General features: G+C 37.6%; 4 pseudogenes; 2 read left to right on the top strand and 2 right to left on the bottom strand.

The window, feature by feature from the left end:
- The window catches only part of LOC127261489 (cytochrome b6-like), a 1,915-nt pseudogene extending 1,001 nt beyond the window's left edge, over positions 1–914 (bottom strand).
- Positions 915–1,355: 441 nt separating this feature from the next.
- LOC127261511 (photosystem II CP47 reaction center protein-like) lies at positions 1,356–3,128 on the bottom strand (annotated as a pseudogene).
- Positions 3,129–3,218: 90 nt separating this feature from the next.
- On the top strand, positions 3,219–4,682 carry LOC127261488 (ribulose bisphosphate carboxylase large chain-like; annotated as a pseudogene).
- A 383-nt stretch (positions 4,683–5,065) lies between these two features.
- LOC127261513 (acetyl-coenzyme A carboxylase carboxyl transferase subunit beta, chloroplastic-like) lies at positions 5,066–7,388 on the top strand (annotated as a pseudogene).
- Positions 7,389–7,550: the final 162 nt, after the last annotated feature.

Below are 7,550 nucleotides of genomic sequence, written 5' to 3'. Positions count from 1 at the left end.
CAATCTTTTCTAAATGCACGAAAGAAATCCAAAAGCTCTTCTTTACGGTGATAATACTAAAATATCAAGTTGGCTCCATTTTATTTGTTTAATCCTTACAGGCCTCTTGAATCCTCTCTTTGCCTATTTCTTTTTCTTTCATTTTTTTGTTTCTACTGTGTCTTTTTTCCTTTCTTTATTATTGAATGATAGGAATTCTCTTGTTAAGACCCTATGGATTGATTAAAACCTCAGATTCATACTAGAACCACGATGATTCAATAAAAAATCATAAGCTAAGCCAAGGATTCCTTGAGTAAGAGCCATTGGACTATCACATATTTCATGAATTAGACTAAAAAAGAAAGATTTTTCTTTTTTTCAAACAGTTTGAAATTTTTTGGTGTCCGGACACGAGGTCGAATATTAAGTATGAATCATAGTTCAAATATTTCTTAATCTAGTTCATTATAGTTTGTGTTCCAGATACTTGAAGAAATATCCGACGAAGTAGAACCATCTCTATCAAGGTGACAGACCTAGTCTCTGTACTATCAATAGAATCAATTAGAACAAGTCACACACTCATATTCCGGAAATACAGAAAGAAAGAAATTCCACGATCGAACTACCAAAATAGAATAGGCCATAAATCCAAGTTCTAACTGATTGTTTTTTGGTTCCAAAATGAAAACTTTGTGGTTCTTAGAGATTTAATTCATTGAAATTCCATCCAATAAAACAGACGAATTATAAATCTCCAAAATAATAGATAGAAATACCGCAAATAGAGCCATTGCGACTCCCATCAAAGGGGTCGTTCCCCAACCTGGAGCTACTTTACCATATTCCGAATTCAATGGTTTTAATAAACTCCCTACAGTAGTTCGTCTTGGGCCCGATCTAGAACTGTTCTCAACAGTTTGTGTAGCCATAAATTCTATTGTATTCATTGAGATCTGTTGACTTTGTATACCATTCCGTTGTAAATAAACAATCTTATGAGAAATCCTAACGGATCTTGAAATGATAGAATCATAGTGGAAACAGCAACCCTAGTCGCCATCTTTATATCTGGTTTACTTGTCAGTTTTACCGGGTATGCCTTATATACCGCTTTTGGGCAACCTTCTCAACAACTAAGAGATCCATTCGAGGAACATGGGGACTAGTTGAAGTAATGAGCCCCCCCCGGGGGGGCTCATTACTTCAATTGAGATAATGAAAAATCATTTCAGCTTTTTAGTTGGAACTTTAGGTGGTTCTCGAAAAAAGATAGCAAAAAAAATTATTCCTAGAGTCGAGACTAAAAGGAATGTATAAACCAAAGCTTCCATAGATTCGATTGTGATTTACAATTATAGCTTCCCTACCTGTTTGTTTTTTCTTTTTTTTTTTATTCTTTTTGGTAATCATCTCGAAAGAGCAAGAGTTCAAAAGCAGCGATTCAAATTCACTCCGATACTCTATCGAAAATTCCTTGCAAAACCAAAAAAATAGAGGCGAAAGATACCAAAGCGGTCTTGTATCAAACTGCCTGTCTTCTTGTAGTTGGATCCCCAATTTTTTGAAATGCTCCAAACTCTACTTGAGCATCCAAATCTGGGTCAATACCAGCAAAAACATCTCTGAACAAAGTTCTAGCACCATGCCAAATGTGTCCGAAGAAAAAAGCAAAGCAAACGAAGCATGTCCAAAAGTAAACCAACCCCTTGGACTGCTACGAAAAACACCATCGGATTTCAAAGTCGCCCGATCTAATTCAAAAATTTCACCCAATTGAGCACGTCTAGCATATTTCTTGACGGTAGCAGGATCACTATAAGTGACTCCATTGAGTTCGCCACCATAGAACTCAACGGTTACACCCCCTGTTCAACACTATACTTCGATTCTGCTCTTCGAAAGGGGACATCGGCTCTAACAATTCCGTCGCCATCTACTAAAACGACTGGAAATGTTTCGAAAAAAGTAGGCATACGACGTACAAAAAGCTCACGCCCTTCTTTATCCCTAAAAATAGGGTGCCCTAACCATCCAACCGCTATTCCATCCCCGTTATCCATCGAACCCGCCCTGAATAATCCTCCTTTTGCCGGATTATTGCCAATATAATCGTAAAAAGCTAATTTTTCAGGAATTTTCGACCAGGCTTCTGATAAACTTTGATTTTCTGCTAGCCCGACGCTAACTCTTCGATAGATCTCTTGCTGGAAGTAACCCTGATCCCATTGATAACGAGTAGGACCAAATAATTCAATGGGGGTAGTTGCTGAACCATACCACATAGTTCCAGCAACAACAAAAGCTGCAAAAAAGACAGCCGCGATACTACTGGAGAGTACGGTTTCGATATTTCCCATGCGCAATCCTTTGTATAGACGTTGTGGCGGTCGAACGCTAAGATGGAATAGACCCGCTAATATGCCCAATGTACCTGCTGCAATATGATGAGAAGCTATTCCTCCCGGAACAAAAGGATCAAAACCTTCCACGCCCCACAACGGATTTACAGGTTGTACTTTCCCGTTAATCCATAAGGATCGGACACCCAGATTCCAGGACCGTACAGGCCTGTTACATGAAATGCACCAAAACCAAAAACAAGCCACCCCGGAGAGAAATAAATGAATTCCAAAGATCTTAGGTAAATCCAAAGAAGGTTTTCCTGTACGTTCATCGCAAAAAATTTCTAGATCCCAATAGACCCAATGCCAGATAGCTGCCAAAAAGCATAAGCCAGAAAACACAATATGTGCCCCAGCTACACCCTCGTAACTCCAAATCCCCGGATTTGTTACAGTCCCTCCTGTGATACTCCAACCTCCCCACGAATTGGTTATTCCTAAACGAGTCATGAAGGGTATAACGAACATACCCTGTCTCCACATTGGATCAAGAACAGGGTCAGAAGGATCAAAAACGGCTAATTCATACAGAGCCATCGAACCCGCCCAACCAGCAACCAGAGCTGTATGCATTATATGAACGGAAAGCAACCGGCCGGGATCATTCAATACAACGGTATGAACACGATACCAAGGCAAACCCATGGAAAATACCCCCTTATCAAAGAAAAATAGACACTACGTAACTTTATTGCATTGCAAAGACTGTAATACTATGATTATCCTATAGACTGCACTTCTTCAGTGACTGAAAAAGTCCCGTGAAATAGTTTAATTAACGCCTAATTCATTCGTGTCGAGTAGACCTGTTGTTGTCAGAATTCTTAATTCATGAGGTTGTAGGGAGGGATTTATGTCACCACAAACCAGAGACTAAAGCAGTGTTTTTTTTCAAAGCGGTGTTAAAGAGTACAAATTGACTTATATACTCTGATACGAAACCAAAGATACTGATATCTTGGCAGCATTCCGAGTAACTCCTCAACCCGGAGTTCCGCCTGAAGAAGCAGGGGCAGCGGTAGCTGCCGAATCTTCCACTGGTACATGGACAACCGTGTGGACTGATGGACTTACCAGCCTTGATCGTTACAAGGGCGATGCTACAACATCGAGCCCGTTCTTGGCGAAACAGATCAATATATTTGTTATGTAGCTTACCCTTTAGACCTTTTGAAGAAGGTTCTGTTACCAACATGTTTTACTTTCCATGTAGGAAATGTATTTGGATTCAAAGCCCTGCGTGCTCTACGCCCTGGAAGATCTGCGAATCCCTACTGCTATATTACAACTTTCCAAGGTCCCGCTCATGGGATCCAAGTTGAGAGAGATAATTGAACAAATATGGTCGTCCTCTGCTGGGATGTACTATTAAACCTAATTGGGATTATCCGCTAAAAACTACGGCAGAGCATGTTATGAATGTCTTCGCGGTGGACTTGATTTTACCAAAGATGATGAGAACGTGAACTCCCAGCCATTTTTGCGTTGGAGAGATCGTTTCTCTTTTTTTCTGAAGCATTTATAAGGCACGGCTGAAACAGGTGAAATCAAAGGACATTACTTGAATGCTACTGCGGGTACATGCGAAGAAAATGATGAAAAGAGCTGTATTTGCTAGGGATTGGAGTTCCTATCGTAATGCATGACTACTTAACAGGAGGATTCACTGCAAATACTAGCTTGGCTCATTATTGCCGAGATAATGGCCTACTCTTCCATTCACCGTGCAATGCACGCAGTTATTGATAGACAGAAGAATCATGGTATGCACTTCCGTGTACTAGCTAAAGCGTTACGTCTGTCTGGTGGAGATCATATTCACGCTGGTACCGTAGTAGGTAAACTTGAAGGAGAAAGAGACATTACTTTGGGCTTTGTTGATTTACTGCGTGATGATTTGTTGAAAAAAGACCGAAGTCGCGGTATTTATTTCACTCAAGATTGGGTCTCTTTACCCGGTGTTATTCCTTCGTTGCTTCAGGGGGTATTCACGTTTGGCATATGCCTGCTCTGACCGAAATCTTTGGGGATGATTCCGTACTACAGTTTGGTGGAGGAACTTTAGGACACCCTTGGGGGAATGCGCCAGGTGCCGTAGCTAACCGAGTAGCTCTAGAAGCATGTGTACAAGCTCGTAATGAAGGACGTGATCTTGCTGCTGAGGGTAATGTAATTATCCGCGAGGCTAGCAAATGGAGTCCTGAACTAGCTGCCGCTTGTGAGATATGGAAAGAGATCAAATTTGAGTTTGAAGCAGTGGATGTTTTGGATCCAACAAAATAATTACTCTCCGTTCTCTTATTGAATTGCAATTAAACTCGGCTCAATCATTTTAGTAAAAGATTGGGCCGAATAGAACCATTCTATTGCATGTATTTTGGATAAATACATAGATCTCGAGATAGAGAAGATTTCAAATAGCAATTGAAGACAAATGGTTCTATTGTCGTCTTGGATCCACATTTAAACCTATGGATCCTCAGGATTGGTATATTCTTTATAGATCCTGTAGTTTGGCTGAATCAAGCGAAGTATCACAAATTTTTGACCCATCCTGTATATTGTCTTTTTCGTTCCGTGTTGAAATAGACCCTTAATTTCTTACTTACTTCTTATTAGTTATTAGTTAGTTATTAGACGAGATTTTACAAAAAAATTCTATCTAGGTAGAACAAATATTGCTTTTTTGTTCGACGCGAAGGCGAAGACATAGGAAAAAGCACTTTTTATCATTCTATTTAATTTCGAATGAAAAGGGATTCCATCATATTACTATATAGTTATAGTAAAATCTTACCTCCGGATTCCCACAAAATAAAAGATAATCACTTCTTATTAATAATTTAGTATTTCGCAATGATGTAATTTCTATGTTTAGTCTGATGGGAATTCAAAGACAAATAAAGAATTGCGGGTCGAATGACTATTCATCTAGTGTATTTTTATGCAAATAAAATAGGGGGCAAGAAAACTCTATGGAAAGATGGTGGTTTAATTCGACGGTGTTTACCAAGGAGTTCGAACACAGGTACGGGATAAAGAAATCAACGGACAATCTTGGTCCTATTGAAAATACTAGTGAAAGTGAAGATTCGAATCAAAAAGGTGGGGCTAAAAACATTCATAGTTTGGGGGGTCGTGACAATTCTAGTTACAGTGATGTCGATCATTTATTTTTGGTCAAAGACATTCGGAATTTCATCTCTGATGATACTTTTTTAGTTAGGGATAGTACTGGAGACAATTATTCGATCCATTTTGATATTGAAAATCAGATTTTTAAGATTGACAACGATCATTCTTTTCTGAGTGAACTTGAAAGTTCTTTTTCGAGTTATCGAAATTCTAGTTATAGGAATAATGGATCTACGAGTGAAGATTCCTTATACAATTGCTCGATGTATGATACTCAATCTAGTTGGAATAATCACATTACTAGTTGCATTGACGATTATCTTCAGTATCAAATCTGTATTGATATGTCCATTGTAAGTGATAGTAGTGACAGTTACATTTCTAGGCGCGTTTTTGATAAACGTAGAACTAATAGTGAAAGGGGGGGATCCAGTATACGAACCCACGAGAAGAGCAGTGATTTAACTCTAGGAGAAAAGTCTAATGATCTCGATGCAATTCAAAACTACAAGCATTTGTGGGTTCAATGCGAAAATTGTTATGGATTAAATTATAAGAGATTTTTGAAATCAAAAATGAATATTTGTGAACAATGTAGATATCATTTGAAAATGAGTAGTTCAGAAAGAATCGAAGTCTCGATCGACCCCGGTACTTGGGATCCTATGGATGAAGACATGGTCTCTCTGGATCCGATTGGATTTCATTCGGAGGAGGAGACTTATAAAGATCGTATTGATTCTTATCAACGAAAGACAGGATTAACTGAGGCTGTTCAAACAGGCATAGGGCAACTAAATGGTGTTCCCGTAGCACTTGGGGTTATGGATTTTCAGTTTATGGGGGTAGTATGGGATCCGTAGTCGGGAGAAAATCACTCGTTTGATTGAGTACGCTACCAATCGATTTCTACCTCTTATTATAGTGTGCGCTTCGGGGGGGCACGCATGCAAGAAGGAAGTTTGAGCTTGATGCAAATGGCTAAAATATCGTCTGCCTTATATGATTATCAATCAAATACAAAGTTATTTTATGTCTCAATCCTTACATCTCCTACTACTGGTGGGGTAACAGCTAGTTTTGGGATGTTGGGAGATATCATTATTGCCGAACCCAACTCCTACATTGCATTTGCGGGTAAAAGAGTAATTGAACAAACATTGAATAAAACAGTCCCCGAGGGTTTACAAGTCTCTGAATATTTATTCCAGAAGGGCTTATTCGACCTAATCGTACCACGTAATCTTTTAAAAAGCGTTCTGAGTGAGTTATTTAAACTACACGCCTTCTTTCCTTTGAATTGAAATTCTATCAAGTAAGTTCAATTATTTTATTTGTAGCAAACAAGTAGTTAACTTATCGGAATTAAAGTAAATAAGAATGGAGTTTTCTTTAATGACTTAAGATCGAATTGTAGAAAGAATCAAAAGTTGAGGATAACTCTTTTTTTACCGGGATTCCCATTAAGAAGTCTCTATCAAAAGAAGTCTCTATCAACAAGATAAAAGCGAGAGTTCTTCCTTTCGTGAAATTAGACAAACAAAACGAATTTCGTCTTACATAAATTCAAATCAAATATAGAAAAGATAGATATATAATTTTCTATTTTTCTCCATCTACCGAAAATTCAATTTTCACTAAAAATTCCGGTTGTGTCGCATTCTAACGAATCTTTCGATAATTTGTAACAAACTCTTTCTTTAGTAAATTTGAAGACAAGAACAAAACATAACGAAATAAAATAAAATAATCAAGTTTATTATCATACGTATCTTTCATGTAGAAAGATGAATTTATTTAGTTCTCCATTTTCTACATTCCTTAGATTTCTTTTATATACTAACTTAGATATATATAGATACTTATATTTTCTATTTCGAATAAGATTTTCAAATTAAATTAATTAATAATAATAACGAATTCCTAATAATCACAATTCTGAATTATAATAAGTATAAATAGAAAATAGAAAAAAAAACAAATTATAATAATAACAGGTACAATATAGTAAATCGAGGTACCATTTTA

The sequence above is a fragment of the Andrographis paniculata genome, unplaced genomic scaffold, assembly GCF_009805555.1.
Source record: "Andrographis paniculata isolate CXL003 unplaced genomic scaffold, ASM980555v1 Contig63END, whole genome shotgun sequence".
In the NCBI taxonomy this organism is placed as follows: Eukaryota; Viridiplantae; Streptophyta; class Magnoliopsida; order Lamiales; family Acanthaceae; genus Andrographis; species Andrographis paniculata.
This window is presented reverse-complemented; position numbering and strand designations above follow the sequence as displayed.